At 35.5% G+C, this 19,762-nt stretch overlaps 1 protein-coding gene across 1 annotated transcript in view; it reads left to right on the forward strand.

Moving 5' to 3' along the window:
• LOC5577693 (soluble guanylate cyclase 88E) overlaps positions 1-19,762 on the forward strand; it is a 171,996-nt gene that overhangs the window by 66,417 nt on the left and 85,817 nt on the right. Inside the window, exon 2 of the mRNA XM_021851987.1 lies at positions 5,553-5,615. The gene's annotated coding sequence lies outside the window, so the exon portion shown is untranslated. The remainder of the gene's footprint in view (positions 1-5,552; positions 5,616-19,762) is intronic.

Below are 19,762 nucleotides of genomic sequence, written 5' to 3' on the forward strand. Positions count from 1 at the left end.
TAAAAATATCAGCAACTAAGTCAAAACAAATTTTTAATTGAGTGTATTGTATATAGAGTTTAACACTTCAGTCATTATGCTGGTAAATTTTGTACAACACTGCTGAAAAACCTCGCTATTCATTCACAACAGCAGCGCGGTGGCTCTGATGGTGGCAAACCGTGCGACTACTGGAAGACAAACTTTTCATAAATTTAATTTTAAAGAGTAAAAAGTTAGTGCGAAAATATCATCATTATGAAGACTTCACTGAAAGTCATATTTTAACTAAAAGTTATATTTCAAACTGAAATCTTAATATTTTTGGCTCAAACTTTGAGATTTCACTTTTTATGTGATTTAAATTCAGAAGAACGCACTAATTTTTGGTTTTGGGAACTTTGAAAAAATAAGCCGCACCCTGAAGATTGATTTGAATACAGTAGAGCACAAGAAATGCTTTTTACAACTTTTGGAAAATAAGCCAAACTTTAATGACCATGGATCATGTATAGTATTGCACTAGATCAGCTCCAAATAACTGTAAAATATTGATGTAGATAAATGAACGTCGAAAAACATGCTAATACTAAATATGTGGGAAAAAATCACTTTGGGAGCAAAAAGATCAGCTATCCCCTTTCACACTTCAGAAAGCATGTTAATTTTATTGATGATGCTTACATTTCCATAAATTTTATTCCAACAATTAGATGTTTCGCTTGCTACTTGGGAATTTTCTTTTTTTTTTGTGGCATACTTGTCCCAAAAAGTACTGATTTCTTTCAAATTTGATATAAACCCAATTACTCTTTTTTTGTTCTCATGTCACAACAATGAGCACATTGATTAGTTGAACGATGTATGATACATTAGATAAAAATTGTTTATAATCTACCTTATGCCATGCTATTTAAAACAATAAAATCTTAAAAAAAAGATTTTTTATGTTAACGCAAAAATTGATGAAAATACGTGAAACAATACAGCATTATTTATCATATCGGATAGGATCATATCGTTGAACTCAAAGGGAACAGTTTTTTGTGCAACAAGTTGCTGAATGAAGATATTTTAAGCGCGCATCAATTTGCATACACATTGCAATTACGAAAATTGTCATTAAAGTTGGATTATTACTTCTAGAAATGAGTTTTGAGTCGAATTCAAATCGTCCAAAGATTAAAGAATCGGAATCAATTAGATCGAGGTCCTCGAAAATTAATTTTTCAACTCTTACAGCCGACAGATTTGTAAAGTACTACTTTTCAGCACCATTTTTGCACTAACACAAATTAAAATGGCTTAAATTAGCACCCCAAATTATTATGAAACGAATCTATGACATTTGGTCGAACGGACATTTCGTCGAAACTGTTTATTTGGTCGAAAATGTTTATTTGCAACAGAAAGCATACGATATTTGGTCAAACAGACATTTCGTGGAAAGATTTACTTTTAGTCTGACTATCGTCGAGAGTAGCATTTTGTCGCTAATACAAGAGTGATTGAATAATTTGAAGATACTCAGCCATTTTACCAACAATGTATGCACGACTACTAAAGTTTTGTTATTCAATTTGATGGACGCTCTTCGAACATATTGATCAACCTTATGCGTTTTTGACATTTCATGATGCTTTTTCGTTCAGGCATGTTCTGATGTTCTGCGATTCGAGATAAGCTGATCTTAAAAGGAAGCAACTTTTATCGCCTCAGTCAACTCGTCATCGCCTTTCCGATATACAGTTAGTGATAAAATTTAGTAATCAAATGCTGTTTTTCCATACAAAATGCCCAAATTTGGAGATCTGTGTCTCAGCTTCTGGTAAACCAAATTTTCTAAAACTTGGATGACGAACTACAAAATAACCTGAAGAAAAGTAAGTAACCGAGAGATTTTTCGATTTAATTCAAAAACGGTAAGTTTTGGTTGGTTCGTTTCTTCGGAAAAGTTGTTCACTTTCGGAAGTTATACAAACTTGCAGAACACATCAACCACTTACAGCTCACCGTTGTTTTAATAAATCGAAAAATCTCTCGGTTACTTACTTTTCTGTTTGACCAACCCTCTAAAACTCCTCGGAAAATGACTGAAATTAAGTGAGCCCAGTATACACAAAACTTCAGGTTATTTGTGGTTCGTTATACAAATTTCACCAAATTCGGTCTACCATAATTTTCATGCTTAACAATTCAAAGCTTCTACTACAAACTCTGTTTTTCACCCAAGGTCATCAACACTGTCAGCAAAGCCATATATTTGCTTGAGGAATGTTAATAAGCTAGAAGTCACACAGAGAAAAATCCGTTGAACAGCAGTCGTGAACTCGTCAACAAGCAAAATACACCGTGAACTAGATCATGTTTATGTGTAAACATGACGGTTGTTCACGGTGTATTTTTACAGTTCACGTTTTCCAGAACTCTTTTTTGAGCGTGCACAATAAGCTATTGGCCATAAGTAGATTTACTGACACCTAACATTCACTTCGTCATTAAGGTTTTCCTTAAAGCAATTTTTTCCTGCTTTTTAAATTCTGATTTCTGCATTCAAAAATCTTACCCACGTTCGGTAGCTGCAAGAAAGATCCCGACCACACTTTTCGTATGGACCATCAGATGAAGATCAGCAGTTCATTACGAAGAACGATGACATTTCAAAAGAACAAATAATAAAAATATTATGTTCACATCGCTGATTAATAAAATAACTTGTGGAGCAGTTTTCAACGAATGATGATATTTTCAAAGAATAATAAATTCACTAGAGCTAAATATATCAGTCAATGTACAGAACAACTACTTCTAAAAGGTTCATTTGAACAATCATCAAAATCCTAGATTTTGGCATAACTTGAAATTATAAATAAAAAGATGTATGATATTTAAAAATAAGACTACATAAAATGTCACATTTTTTTTCAACAAAGTTATTGATTCAGATTATTTAAAAGTTTACGTTATCTTACAAACTTTAAGAATCTTAAAAAATAAATTGATCATTATTACCAAATGATCTTTCAATCATTTGAAAATAAGCTTTCAAAATTTCCGTTCAACTACCTATATAAATGTTCCAGAGCAATTCGACCAAATGTCCTTTCGACCAAATGTACTTTCGACCAAATGTCATTCGACCAAACGTCATACGACGAAACGTCCTAAAGCCTTATGAAACATTGCTGAAAAGTAGCACTTTTCTGTAAGGTATTCCGGGACAAGTGAGAATCTGGGATAAGTGGGACCTTCCGTCATAGGTCATGTAGGAAAAGTTTGTCAAGAGTCTTCTAGAAAATTGAAGATACAATACAGTACAATACGGAACGTTTTAAGAACAAAATATATTGTTATTTCAATTACCATGTAACAGTTGGCAACTGTTACAGCGCCATTTTGTCATTAGCTCGCAATAAAATAATTGTTGTTTAAATCGATTTACCATCAGTAAGCTCTTGTTTTTAGTTTTATTACTAGCTCTTATGATAAACAGATATTATGTTTTTATTTCATATGAAAATTTAAGACCTTTATACTTTTAGAGTAAAACAAGCACCAGAATCAAAACTTCTTCGACGCGTTTAGCAAATTTAAAAATACTTTTTGAGAAGATATTTTTTGATAGAGTTGAAAAATTCAAGAATGTTTTATTTTTTGCATAGTAAAATAAGTTAAGAAATATCACAATAAATTTGCGTGATGCCATCCAGCCACTCTTTTGGTATCGTTGCTTCAATTTGTTCAAAAATGAGAATGACTTTGAGAAAAAAAATTAAGCGTAGCAATTTGCTATAGAAATCGTTGTCACTATTGTTGCAGTTGTGCGAAAGTATTGCAAAACCTTGCAAAAATCAATTGTCTGAAACTGACTATCACATCTTACAGATTTGGCAGAAGTGGACTAGAATTAAGTCTAACGAATCTAAAGCTCAAAAATGAGTTCTGCTTTCATGCTTATGACCAAATATGTTATAACACTATACAATTTTTAACACGATCGTCAAGCTTTTTTTTGATGACTTTATTATTCGATTTATTTACTATTGTAGTAGGACGCTAATGCATCCATATTTCTAATGAACAATTTCAAGTCAAGCTTTTCTTACATATTTTGAACTAACATCTCAAAATTAAAGTGTAATTAATGATCCCCACGTACAAAATCCCAAAATTGAAGAAATACCTCAATGCTTCCACCAGCATCTAAATACTTCAATTCGCAGATTTTTCTTCTCAGTAATCTTGAAAAATCAAGGAATCCGTATGCTCAAAAGACCGCAAAATTTGACGAAATGCTTAGGCAAATATAAAACTTTTGATATTTTGGATGCTGCACCAAAAAGGCTTGAAAATGTTGTAATTTGAAAGTAATAACTCGCAGATAAGTATGTTTTACTAAACTCCCCCAAGAGTTTAAGATTGAAAAAATACAACTTGAAAGTATATAAAACCACTGACATTCCCAGTATTAATTCGAGTCAAACTAAATTACTGCTCTTTAGTAACTGTGTAGTGTTGAATTTGAAAAATAAACTTGGTAAGCCTCATAATTTTTCGGCTCTGGGGGGATTTTGACCTCCAAAATCCCCCACCCCCTTGGTTGCGCCAATGACTCAAAATAAAAAATCTAATGATCCTATTATTGCAACGGTTGACTTATTGATGTGGATTGACGCATGAAATATGCTCCGTTTAGCGAGGTAACTGCGTCTAATTAATCATTTTACAAAAAAAAATTTGAATATATTAAAATTCATGTACACACCAGCAAATATGTAGTCAAAATGTGACCGTGTTGTTGGACGAAATTTGAAAATTACGCATGATGATTTTTACAGCATAAGTCGTAAACTTATCCTACGAGGCTGCATACTTCAGTGCAGGATAATAGGCCGTTTCACTACAGATTGGCGTGATGAAAAACAGCCTATTACGATGATAAATTGCAAAAAAATATATTTTCTTATTGTTATAGAAATAAGAGGTGGCCTTTTTGCCACATCGGTACGTTTGCTCAAGATTCCGCTAAAGAATGCGAAAATTGTTTGCAAATACTTTTGGCCACCTAGATTGCCCGAAAAACCCCTTAGTGCGTCGTTTTGTTCATTTTCATCATAGTAATGATGATGGGTTCTGCGGGAGAACGAGATGGCATCGATTGTCCACCAAATGAGTCTTGGAGTGTCTTTTGGAGCGGGGCTCAGTGTGTAAATGATGAAGTTAAATCGTTCTTTTATGGTCCCGGCGTGTTTGAGGTTGGACACCGTTCGTTTTGAGGAATTCTGTTTCCAAGGCGGGGCAACGAGGAGGAAATGTGGTCTCGAAAAGGATAGTGGCCTTGGCGTGATCAAAGTGCTTTCCTTTCTACAACAGTGTAAATAGTTTCCAGTGCGGTTTGTTCAACTCGTTTCCTTTCTTCCGGAGCAAACGAGCAATTCATTGCTCGCTTTTACCTAATTGGGTTCGTTGTTGATGCCATCTGGTCCTTTGGTTATGTTATGAATCAATATTATTTGACATGTATTTCTTTGAACTATTTCATTTATAATGTTTCTTACTCGTTTTGGTTCCAGGTTTCGGATCATTTGGACGGACTTCATGTGAGACTAGCTACACCATTATGGCATTCAAATGAGGTAAATACGACTAGTAATTATATTTTTCGTTCATTCAAAATGTTTATTCCAGTTTCTTTTTGTATTTTGAAAACTCTCAAAAAAATGTTGAAATAAATCTTAACACTTTAGTAGTGGTGATGTTGTATTTTGTGTTACACAGGTGAACAAAAACCTCTGGCAGTAGTCAATTGCGTGACAACCGGAAGGTTAAAGACAACACAACATATAGTTCTTATATACTGATCAATTTGCTCTTGGTTTGAAATTGGAATAGACTAATACATTGATGTGTACAACTACAAAGAATTTAACAAATACCAAAAAGCTAAACATTACATATAATTTGCAATTGGTTTAGATGGACAAATTGATGTGAAGATTTGCTAAAAAGTTACACGTCTTCTCAGTGAGAATCGAACTCACGATCTATGGTTAGGGCGCGTTACCTCTACGCCATGAGAGGACTCATGAACGCAGAAGTTAACCTGAATTCGATTAACTTCTGTGTTCATGAGTCGGTTAACTTCTGCGTTCATGAGTCCTCTCATGGCGTAGGGGTAACGCGCCTTAATTAGAGATCAGGGAGTCGTGAGTTCGATTCTCACTGAGAAGACGTGTAACTATTTCGCAAATCTTCACATCAATTTGTCCATCTAATTCAATTGCAAATTATATGTAACGTTTAGCTTTTCGGTAGTTGTTAAACTTCCACTCGGCTGGTTAGCCGTAAACCACGATTCATAATTAAAAACAAGTACAAAAAATTTAATTATATTTTCAATTTGCTTTTAAATGCTTGCAAAACATCGTCAGTTCTATAAACCATAAGAAAACAGCGCAGTTCTGATTAATAGCAGCACGAGATCCATTTTTCCATTCCATTCTATGGCTCTATCCCATTTTTTATATATTTTATAACAGCCCTTTCTTAAGAGAGCACATTATCAGAAAATCCCTTATAACTTCGCCAGTTAAATGACTATTTCATATAGTTGGCAAGCTGTTTGTCATTCAACCGGAACTCATCATATTTTCCACGAACGTGACACGATCTCTAGAATGTTGCGAGCACGGAATGTACAACGTTCCGAAAAACGTGTAAGGAGACGTGTACAGCTTTCACAATGTACTGTTTGTCATTATTGCCTTCAAGCTAAGTATCCTTTGAACTCGGGCTTCACTCTGGTGTGTACATACTCAAGCATGGATAAATATGAAATACCTTGCTTGTGTACTACTTTGTTGACTTAACTGACTAGGGTTTGGGAGGAAATCCATTCCGCACATTTTGCTGAATTTGGAAAGTTTAAACTCTCAGCACACTTTTTTCCATGTATAACTAAACGGTCATGCCAATCCCTCTTTTTATCGCATGACTTACTCAATTGACGGTGCCTAAGTTTCACTTTCCAAAATGTTGGGATTTCCGTCTGGTTCAAAGGGCTTACAGCGTGACTTAACGGTGCTGCAGAAAGTTTTTCAATTGAAGTCAGACGGCTTTCACACCACGATCCCCTTCCTTGCTGACTCGGACTTAACATCAGCGAGAACAAGCGAAACAAATTGACGGATGATTAGGCAGATGGATGGAGATGGCGGTTTTGGCAAGCAATAAATGTCATTGTTGGACAAGCTGTTTTAAACTTGTTATTAAATTCATGAACCATTTACTAACATAAAAACATTGTTAAAATCGTTCCTGGGTGTTCAAAAAGCATTTGTTCTTAAAGTTTATCAAATTTAAATTTGATTTTCACAAGGTTCCTGAGTTCAAAACTATAAAAAAACTTAGTTTTTCACACTGTCAATGGACTCAATTTAGTTCTTCTTCTTCGTGGCGTTACGTCCAAACGGGGTCAAAGCCTGCTTCTCGGCTTGTTCTTATAACACTTTTATCTTTGCCAATTGCATTTGTATATCCTAGAATAAATTCAAAGATACTCTATGCTCTAGGAAGCCGTGAAAATATCAATTATGAAAACATCATCAACTGGTGGGAATACAACCCGTTTCATTTAGCATGGTCTTCTGAAAAGCTTGCGCGTTTACCATTACGACTATGTAGATAATAATTGTATATTTTAATTTGAGAGCTTCAGCAATCAGTTTTTAATAAGCTATATCTGTAAAACTATTTCTTGAACTATGTAGATTCAATCGCATGATACAATGGTAGTCCAGAGTAATACTTTTTAGCCAAACAAGGCCATTTATTCTACTCACATCTTTAACTAAATATATTGCTCTCTTGTGTTGCTTATAATTTTGAACAGCGATCGAAAGATGAAAGATGCCTTAGAGCAGCGTTTCTCAAACTCTGGGTTGTGATGCAAAAGATATCGTGAACTGATTTTGAATTGAGTTTGAGTAATAAGTCTATTTTCAATTTCAATCTTAAGCATTTTACTTAAAACAAAAAGAAAGTTAAAAGAATTGAATGAGAGCTACACACTAAGAAAAAAACTAATATTACACATGACGTAAATCTCAGTGAGAATTTCATCTGAATTACTCATTGAGTAAAAAGATACATGAAGACACGAATAAACATTTCGTATAAGAATAGTCGCCACTACTAATTTTTAAATTTATTTCGGCCTTTTTATTTCCGTAATATCACTTTCCTTCAGCGATAAATTCTGCTCTGTGCGTTAAAGAATCATAAGTTTTGTTTCGAGATTCTGAACGAGAAGTATTTGGAAACAACAGTGCTGTCTGGCCTTGACAATAGAGCAATATCTCTAGTAGAATTTGAACGCGTCGGCTCTGATATGAGCGCTTTCAGTAAGACAAGCGTATAAAGAGAAGAATCCTTATGCTTGTATGGCTGCTCGGCTGGCCATCATATAGATTGCATGCCAAAAAGTTAGATTGGATTTTCGTTGACGAAGAGAAATCAATAACACACTATCGATGATGACCGTCAACTTCAAGCTGTTGGTACCATGTCAATCTATTATTATTGCTGATTGAGTAAATTGGGCAAAAGTTTGGAAGTTTTCTGTGTTTGCAATTTAAAACTTTTTAGTTGAGCATGTTTGATCCTTCTAAGAATTGTGCAGATCTAGGAGATTAATCAACAAACCATCAATTCCAAGCACGAACATACTTTTATATCCATTTCCCCATTTACAAACAGAACACCTACCACAACTAGGATTCTCTAGGCAGTTTAACTTCCAGGTCAAATGCTAGTGGTAAACCATGGCAGTTCGTAATCCCTCTTCTGTTGACCGATCAGTGACAGCGACGGGTAACTGACGAACGATGTCAGTCCGATTTTACGATTACGGTCTGTGGCTCAACCCCCATCATATGCTGCCCTGCCAAAGACGTATTGCTGTTCGTGTAGGGGAAAATGTTTCAATTCAATAACGTTTGTCATTCTTGTTTTGGCATCATCTTTCGATTCACGCTATGTAGATTGAAAGTGAGCAATCGTGTATGTAAAGCATCTTGCCTTAATTACGAGTTGAATAGTGCATATATTGTTTAACATATTCAAACATAATTTTGTTTCAAAATTTTTTAAAAACTGTTGCAATGTCCTTCTCAAACGTTTAACAAATGAGAAAAATCAGTTTCAGCTTAAGAGACAATATTTAACTGCCAAAAAATTGACAAAACTGGCATTTTTCGTTAAAAAATAATGTTTTTGTGCAGTTTTTGTTGAATAACTCGGTCAAGACATTTTTTTAGTGAAATGTAATGTATGAAAGGTTTAAAAACAATTAAATTAGCTTCAAAAGCATGTAAAAAGATTTGGAATCGGTTGAGTAATCATGAAGTTATGGTCAAACAAAGTTGGAAATTTTAGTAAAACGAGGAAAAATTTGGAATAAATTACTTTTCACTAAAACTTGTTTTGATTTTAGACAAATTTGATGTTCAACAAAGTTTTTACAAATTTAATTTTGAAGGTATTGATGCTAAAAGTTTTAAAATCGGTTGAAAAATAACAAAGTTATGTGTACTTCACTGAAGGTCATTTTTTATAACCTGAAAATTCAACTTCAAGACGCTTGCGCCACCTCTAAATGTTAATATTTTTGGCTCAAATTTTGAGGTTTCTCTTTTAATGTGATTTGAATTAAGTAGAGCACACGAATTTTTGGTTATGAGAACTTTTGAAAAATAAGCCGCACCCTAATGCACAGTTATAGTCAGAATTAAACCAGTAGAGGACAATTTCATACACAATGATGCATTGTAATTCGTTACCTACACTCTTAATGATTGAAGTAAATGTATGAGTCTCTCAATATGTATTCTGTGCAATATGAACTAAAGTATTCCGACACTTGGGGCGACGAACCAAGTCTCTTGAATAAATACACAAAATCAAATTTAATACCGTACTCATGATAAAGATGTGTGTAAATATAATTCACTCATTTGAAATAGATGCATGAAACGAGCTCACCAAATGATAATCCATCGTCGACAGAGCAGCTCCAAATAACTTTCAAACTCTTCAAAACTACGCCCAATGCATATGTGCTATTTGCGAAACGGACACGATCGCTCACCTTACAGGAGCATGCAACAGATTAAAAAAATATTTATAATAAAAACACATACTACTCAAGCATAGCATAGACTGACTGTGCAGTCACCCCACAGTTATGGATAGCACATATATATGGATCAGAGTTGGCTTAAAACGGTAATATCTCGTCAAATAGAGTTGAAACTACGCAGAACACATTTTACCTACGTGAACAATAAATCTGCACAGCATCGCAATCCTAACTGTGGGGCATTGAAAACCATACCAGTCATGGATCAAAGATACACGGAGAAAAAAAATTGGTAGATACAACTAAACTTCACTTCATTTCAACCAAAATCTTAGATTGAAAATTGCACAAACATATTCTTAGTTTGATTCAACTATGTATGTTGGTTGCAACAAACTAAAATTCAATGTAATTTTTTCAATGGAAATGTAGTTTGATTCAACCAAGTTTAGTTTGAAACAAACTAGAAATTTGTTGTTTGATTTGACAGCTGCTAAAAACAACCAATATATTAGATTGTTTTAAACTAAGAAAAGTGGATTGAAACAACAAAACTTCATTTTGGATCAAACAAGTTGATTGTTTGTTTTTAACAAAATCTCGGTAGGAAATCTTGCTTTGCATTCAATGAAAAATTGAAAATAAAAATAATAATACGTTAACAGAAAACATTATTTTATTTATTCGCTCTTCCAATACATAGCAATTGGAGCATATTAACTGCAATAAGCTAATAATTCACGTCGTTCGCTTGACCCATGGCATGATGGCAGTCCGTAGCTTTTTTCATGTAATCCCTGAGGGAGAACGCAAAGGTTTCCGGAAAACATTATCTGCAAAATACATACATCGTTGGAGTTACATTACAATGTGTATATTTAAAATTTTACCTTTGAGTTTTACTTTAGAATATACCGACGAACGGAGCTTATTCCCAGGGAACTTCAGCAAAAGGATCCTGAAATATAATTGAGTAACATGAATATCTGTACACTCGGAAAGGGTTGTGGTATACCACTTCCTATAAGAAGTGTTTAAACACTGCTTGGATAAATAAGTTATGCTTACCAGTAAAGACATGTGGAATACTGATCGTTCAAAACTTTAATGCATTTCACGACTTGTTTTAAGGCTGGGTCTTGCAGCAGGTCGCTCCAAAATCTATAACAAAACAAACTGAATATTTGGTTTATTTCAAATCATGAAAATCGTTGGTTACTGTTTCAAACAAAATCTTAGTTTGATTTAATCTTATATTTCTGTTTGATTTTACGAAATCACTGGAAACATAAACAACCCAGCTTATGGCAAAAGTAAACTATGCTTTGGTTGAAATAAACTAAAATATTGATTTGATACAACCAAAACCAATGTCGAATTAAAATGAAAAACCAAGTTTGAAACATCATAATTTGTAAGGTTGATTTAAACAAAATCATGACTTTGTAACAACAAATTCATGGTTAGGAACAACCAAATTTCTAGTTTGAAAAACAACAAAATTTATGGTTGTTTCAAACTAGCTTGATTTTTCTCCGTGTAAGACGATTCCGAAACAAACGCCAAAACGTATGCTTTGACTAGCACACCATTCGATAACTCGTAGATAAATTGCTGTTATGGTGTTTTGATCCATAATATGAGTCGATTTGATCCATAGTGAACCAATGCACGAGTTCATTATTTGACGTTTTAGCGGTGCCGTGTTTTTTATGTGCCCATAACAACGAGTGAATTCGGCACCGCTCAAACGTCAAATTAGTGAACTCGTGCATCGGTCGTTACATTCATTAAAGTTACATTCATCAAAGATTTCTGAGCATGAACCAAATTTAATCTTAAATATGTAACAAATCATGCTCGTAGATGTAGAGTTCTATGTTTCACAAAGTACTTGGATGACCCAGATTGTCCAAAATTGATTGGTCCAACTGCATTTACATTTAGATTTTATGAAACTTGATTCGTTGAATTACTAAGAACATTTACTACATCAATAATCGTCCATTATGTTACTTATTACGTATGTAGATCTTAAGACCTTCATTTCAGGAAGTTCTTGGATGACTCAAAACATTTCTTTAAAATAACTTAAATTGAATGAATGTAAAAAAGACTTCGTAAATTTAGGTTTAAGTGTACTGCTCAAAGTTTCAAAGTTACATTAAGAAAAAAAAAAAAAACTGAGCGAGTAAATAAAAATTGAATTTAGTATCAGCTTCTCAAATATAAAAATATTTGTCAATATTACGTTTTCAAATTGAAGCCTTCCTCAGCCTAGTGGCCTAGTCCTCGACTACAAAGCAAAACTGAAGGTGCCTGGGTTCGATTCCCCGTCGGTCCAAGATTCTTTTTGTAATGCTTTTTTTTCTAATTTCCCTGAGTGTACTTGAGATATAGGTTTAATGATAAATAAACACAGGTAAGTGTTATAACCAATCAAGCTGTGTGTCACAAGCTGATAAAATTTAGGGAACCCCTGCCTGAAAGGCATGCCTCCCAAAATCTATCGCTGTCAACTCTTCGTTCCTTGTTTGGGTTCGATTGTAGCGAGCCGCTCAGGAAAGTACATATTGGACATATGTTTTCCCGCTCGACGACCCAAAAGCCATCAAGATAAGGTGGGTGGATTGGGCTGGAGGTAAACTATAGGTATGGCTTCCGCACTTTTCTTTTGGATACGGCTGTCTTGCGACAATATTTATGTGTTTTTCGTTGGGCGTTTGCAAGATTTTCGCTAACGTCAAACGCGTAGGAATTCTGTGTAATGTTTAGCGTGGTGGGTGAAGTTTTACGTTTTCGGCCTTTTTCTTTCCGTAATATCACTTTCCTGCAGCGATAAATTCTGCTCTGTGCATTAAAGAATCATAAGTTTTGTTTCGGGATTCTGAACGAAAAGTGTTTTTGGAGTCAACAGTGCTGTCTGGCCTTGACAATAGAACAATATCTCTAGTAGAATTTGAACGCGTCGGCTCTGATATGAGCGGTTTCAGTGAGGCAAGCGTATAAAGAGAAGAATCCTTATGCTTGTATGGCTGCTCGGCTGGCCATCATATAGATTGCATGCCAAAAAGTTAGATTGGATTTTCGTTGACGAAGAGAAATCAATAACACACTATCGATGATGACCGTCAACTTCAAGCTGTTGGTACCATGTCAATCTATTATTATTGCTGATTGAGTAAATTGGGCAAAAGTTTGGAAGTTTTCTGTGTTTGCAATTTTAAACTTTCTAGTTGAGCATGTTTGATCCTTCTAAGAATTGTGCAGATCTAGGAGATTAATCAACAAACCATCAATTCCAAGCACGAACATACTTTTATAACCATTTCCCCATTTAAAAACAGAACACCTACCACAACTAGGATTCTCTAGACAGTTTAACTACCAGGTCAAATGCTAGTGGTAAACCATGACAGTTCGTAATCCCTCTTCTGTTGACCGATCAGTGACAGCGACGGGTAACTGACGAACGATGTCAGTCCGATTTTACGATTACGGTCTGTGGCTCAACCCCCATCATATGCTGCCCTGCCAAAGACGTATTGCTGTTCGAGTAGGGGAAAATGTTACAATTCAATAACGTTTGTCAATCTTATTTTGGCTTCATTTTTCGATTCACGCTATAGATTGAAAGTGAGTAATCGTGCGTCTCCATGTTTGCCTTAGATTTGAGCAATTTTCTGGCATTTTGCAAATTCTGTTACAAGTATTTTTTTTCAATTCCTTTATTTATTCTTGTTGGGATTTGCCAACTAATTGCAGGGGATAATTTCCGAAATAATAATACCGGTAGGAACAACCGGAACAATGGGTAATACCTTCGTAATTGCAGTATTATTATATTCCTGGAATAGCATTTAACTTAAATTAGTCTACAATTTTATATGGCGATGTTACCATCAAAGATCAAACGGAGTTAAACATTTTTTTACCATTACTACTTACGTTTAGTTCCACTGTGCAGGGTCCACGGTAAGTTTGTACATAGGGTCAATGATAAAGGTCGATGCTTGGTGCTAATCTTCTGTGATCGTACTTATACCTTGCATTTATGTTTAGAGAAGCGTAACTTTAGGTTAGAATTATTTCATTTAGTTTTAAGCCGACACTACTGTAGACAAAAGGTTTTTCAATAACTTCAATTAAGCACTAATTCAATAATAATTTACCTATAAGTTGCCACACTACAAAATCAATGTAAATATACGATAAATTCCACAGTTATTAACTGAGAGCTTTCTTTGCCGATTGACCATTTTGCATGCGTATATCGTGTGGCAGGTACGAAGATACTTGTATGCCCTGGGAATCGAGAAAATTTCCAACCCGAAAAGATCCTCGACCAGTGGGATTCGAACCCACGACCCTCAGCATGGTCATGCTGAATAGCTGCGCGTTTACCGCTACGGCTATCTGGGCCCCCACTGTGGAAGTGGTCATAAAAACACTAATCTGAGAAGCAGGCTCTGTCCCAGTTGGGACGTAATGCCAGAAAGAAGAAAGAAGAAGAAGATACGATAAATTTAAGCTTAGATTTGATTAATTTCTTGGTTTGCACAACATCTAATTCAACGTGGGTTGTCTTCTGTTCGCTCTATTATACTTACAATAACATATTGCCTATGATATTCGGCCAACGTTCTAGAGAAAGGAGGAACTGTACTACACACTCAATCTGTTCGGTAAAAATAACTGGGTTTTGGAACTACCGAAAAAGTCAGTAAACTAAAAAAAATGTCAGAAATCGAAAAACAGAGATTTTGCACAGACATTTTGCAGAGAGCTTTCTTTTTATATCATATATCGATAAAAAATAAAACATGGTGAAATTTGCTTTTCAATTACGCGTGGCGACAGTTTTCATTTTACTGATTTTTTCGATAGTTCCAAAACCCAGTAAAATTTTTCCGACCTCAGTAATTTAATCTAAGTGTGTATACCTAGCTAGGCTAGGTTGTTGAATGAAAGGTGCACAGCTACGCCAGGGGCGTACTCACCAATTCTGTTGTGCAATGTAATAAAACTGAATTAAGTTATTTGTATCATTCTAAAAATTACCCTTCACATATCATACCGCAGAAGTTCACAATATTTACTGGTGAAATAAACCCGACTAGCAGATTATATCAAAATTATTGCACAAATATATTGAGATAGAATTATCACCCGTTGAACCTTATGTCTGAACTATTTTCATTGGAATCGATTCGTTCTACACAATCCACCTCTACAGCTATACAACTCACATTCGCATTCCATTCAACAGTCAAATAGCTCCATCCGATAAACCGTGACCGCCCAGAATGAGTTTATGTGACTGCTGCTGCAACTGCTGGCTGGCCTTGTCCTTATGTTCCCAGCAGTGCGACGACATTGCAAATCCTAGTCGTGACCATTCTGTCAGTATGACTGTTATATCTCTGGTGAACATGAGAGCCACGTGTGAAGTCCCCACATCTGGACGACACCAATAATAACGAGCCAGAGTGGGCGTCGGAGTAGAATTAATTGACGATGTGTGTTGTTGGACGAGCGAGTTTAATTTCGACTAAGCTTCTAGAGAATGTTTGCAGCCGTTTCGTAGCGATTGTATAACAAATGCCCGAAATCATCGTTAATGAATATTCTCAAAACTGAAAAGCTATCTTCACAATTCCAGTTGTGGCTTCGATTCTAGGCTCAAAAAGAGGAAAGTATCTTGATCAAATCGGAACCAAAATGATTGTACTTAGAATCATTAGACACTCTGTTTCGCCCATTCTGGTAAGACTTTTATTTGGGTTAATGACGTTCGGGTAAATGGCTTCCAGACATTGTTATAGAATCTCCGCAGCATCAGTGGATTTTTTTATGTACTGTTGGATTGGATGAATAAAGTAGAAGCACTAAAAGATTTATTCTTTCCTACGGTTGTTTCTTTTGAAACGTCGTCTAACGTCGTCAAACGTGACACTTAGAAAACTTCTTCCACATTGACAAATGAATATCAAATGAAATCAATTTCCACGAATCGGCATGTAACATGACCCTCACCAGCTCTCATTCCACTTCGAACACTTCGAATGGAATTATTTGCACGCAAACCACTTCTCGGAAGTTGTCGTTCCCCCCAGGGGGACAAAGTGGATATCAACTTTTTGCCGGTGAAATTAATTTACAGCTTTCTCTGACTGCAGCTCAATTTCGCAAATTAAAACCTCTCGCTCGTGGCGCTGCTTAGTTTTTCCGTTTGTAACCAAAATCGAGATCGGTTACCGTCTGGCGGGGAATTGAGATTCCGAAACGTTTATACTCTTACTATTCGTAGAAGTGAGGTATCCGATTGAAAACACAACCAGTAGTCGGTTAATGATTGACTGGATTTGAGAGAGAGCTTAAACAAGCACAGTGATCCTTCTAGGAATGATTATGGCGTGGGATTCTAAAGGAAAACATTGGTAAGGGCAATTGAGATGGTGTCGTATAAAGGCAGATATATTTTTTGTTAATTTGTTATGATACTTGGAACTGTCGGTGGTTGGAAAAATCTATTTCATCGAATCAAAATCATACAATAAACAAAAAAAAAAAGTTCCACGTTGAACTGAGAAGCGGGCTCCTTTACAGTATGGACGTAATGTCAAAAAGAAGAAAAATTAAAATAAAAGCGATCGGAAATTCATTCCAATTTTTTACCATATTTTTCTTCGTAAAAACCCTTCGAGGTTCAACATTTGGTTTCCATGATGATTGGGATTTCTTTAGAAATCCAAACGAAACTTCTCTCATTAGATAATCAATCCTCAAGATCTGACAAGTTGTCCACCAGGGCTTTCAGTATGTCGAAAATTTCGACCAGAATTCTATCTGATGTTTTTGTTCAATAATTTGTTTCTTTTTCTCCCTAATGAGTTCCATTCGAAATTCATCATTTCTCAATTTAGTCATTTTCAATTATAAGTTTATTTATGGTGGTCTGAAGGTTTACGCAGTTTGAACCACAAAAAGCTGTACAAGAATCATAACGTGCGGCTGACTGTGCACGATGCGGACAAAGACAAAGTAACTGATTCGTGAATAATTTGCAAGGTTTTGTCTCCCACGTCAAACTTTGCCTAGACACGAAAATTATTGCGTTTTGAACAAGCGGAATGCTCTTGCTGGAGGAACTTTCGGCAGCAAAAGCCTATTTGATAGCTCTTATGAAAATAAGCTAAAAATTGTCAGAATTTCTTTGATGGTTGTGCAGTTTCTAACTAGAAATATATATTGTTCTGCCCTACAAACCATTTGAAATCAGTCAATTATCTAATAAGTAAATAAAAGTATAAACGGATCGAACAATGGATCACTGGTTCAATGGTCGTAAATAATAATTGCCACTTAACAAAAAACATTGCATTTAATTTATAGAGAATACAGCACATATCCCTAGTATTATTAATAATTTTCTCTTACGATTATAGAATCAGAGTATCACTAAGTAATTCATGTCCATTAACTAAGCTATTGATTTATCATGAAAATCAAATATATCCATTTCATCACCACCAACACCAGCTCTAAGTATCCATTTTAATTCAGCTAACTTTGATCGCGATTCTCGCCAGTCAAACACCTACCCAAAACAAACCAAAGTTATCGTTTCCGATGCCATTTCCGCCGCTCGCTAGCTACCCAGTTAGTCTATCAACATCCCTCCAACACAATCCGTCGACCGCGCATCGAGTTCTCGAGTGTGAACGAAACTTTGCTGTTTATCTTTTGCGTCGGCAGGACCATCGGAGCATACCTCCTCCTCATTCAATTCATTTTATTTCATTCCGAATTGGCGCGTTGGCTGGCAGAAAAGCAGTGATTCAGACGAAAAATGACTTTTCGCAAATCCTCAAACATCGCAAACAACCGTACCCATACAGTTACGGATCATATACATTTATGGATCATTTTGGAGTTTAAAAAACTGCTCATGTTTCAATTATTACAGTGCAGTGTTACAAAATAAAACTGCAAGGAATATAGGTTGAATCAGCATCTTGTTTTCGGTATGCTTCCATGGGTCGATATCTAGTCATGAAACATCGACTCATGGAGATTTGACTGAATCTGAAACGCGCTATCAGGGATTATTCATCGCCTACCTTGATACCTTGATGGCTACAGCGTAGCGTCACGCCATTGCCGGGCGTATTGTAAAGCTCCAGCTTCGTCGATCTTGGGCGAAACTTCTCCATTAGCCCGAACGTTTAGGGTCTCTATCTGGTTCCCTGCTGAATATTATTTTCGCAATTATTTTTTCCAACATTCGCACTAAGTGACCAGCCCACTGAAGTCTGACGTATTTTACACGCTTGATAATATTCGAATCTTTGTACACTTGATACAACTCGTGATTCATGCGTCTGCACTATTTTCGAGTTTCCCATAGAGTATTGTCCGGTGAGGAGCTTTCCGGTCTGACTCTTTCAACGTCCATGCTTCGTGCTCGTATAGAGCCACCGGACGAAATTTGTTTCCGTTTGCAAGCTGCGGGAGCCCAGCTCTCTACGTAGTCCGTAAAAGGCCCTATTCGCAGCCGCAACACGTCTTTTCACTTCGCGGGAAACGTCACCCAAGTGACACAGAAAACATCTTATTCAGCAGATTTCTGAAGATGAAGTTATATTTAAGTCTTAAAGATAAAATCCAATACATCATTGGTTTTAATACCGTTCAGGCGATGTTTTCGTAAAACATATCATTTTGGCTAACTATAAATGCCATTTGTGTTATATTCCTGGCCGATTAATGTATATATCACTTAGTTAAATCATACCACACAACCAAAATTTCATCGAAGTAAATTTAGTTATAAATATGCTCTTGAAAACATGATTATTAGATTCAACAAAATAAAACATATTTATCCCATCCCGTACAAATCTGTTATGATGAAGATGTTATAATGATGCTTTTTTCTGTCAGTTGTGAAACATGTTTAGCATTGGCTTAATCGGCTTTGAAGTCAATGAAAATCAATTGAGAACATTAAGGCTAAATGATAATTCATGCAAGCGAAGAATGAAAATTTACAGATAATAATCTCAAAAAATGCAGTAAAACCCGGTGCTATCAATGGTGAATGAACCGTTTCAACGACGATATTTGACATCTTAGATGAATGAAACAGCATTCTTCGAGCTTGTGAAAATACTGCTGTGAACACGTATTTTATACGTAATTAAAACATTACTCAGACACAACAACTGTTTTCTTCTATCTTTACCACAGTAATGACATTTTACATTGCCGAGCAAAATAATAATATATGTATAATTTTCAAAGCGAGTGATTCACAAATTAACGTCAATACAATAACGATTTCCAGCACGGAAAACCAAATATGAGGTAGACCTCATCTTTAGGTTTAGTATGTTTTGAGCCTCAAATTTCAATTAATAAGAAAACACATCGCATTTCCATAGGTGCTTTATAAATAACCATTACAAACACTTTTCGCCAGCACTGTTTACTTCTGGAAGGGGTCACCATTCTTCTCGCCTGCCGTTCATTTAAAAAATTGACACAATTGGATTGATATCACGGAACACAAATTGCAACTGCGCATCGAATGAACGGCGCGTTAATTTTCAATAAGTACAACACTCGATTTCACTGCAAATC

This window comes from Aedes aegypti, chromosome 3, assembly GCF_002204515.2.
Source record: "Aedes aegypti strain LVP_AGWG chromosome 3, AaegL5.0 Primary Assembly, whole genome shotgun sequence".
Lineage (NCBI taxonomy): Eukaryota > Metazoa > Arthropoda > Insecta > Diptera > Culicidae > Aedes > Aedes aegypti.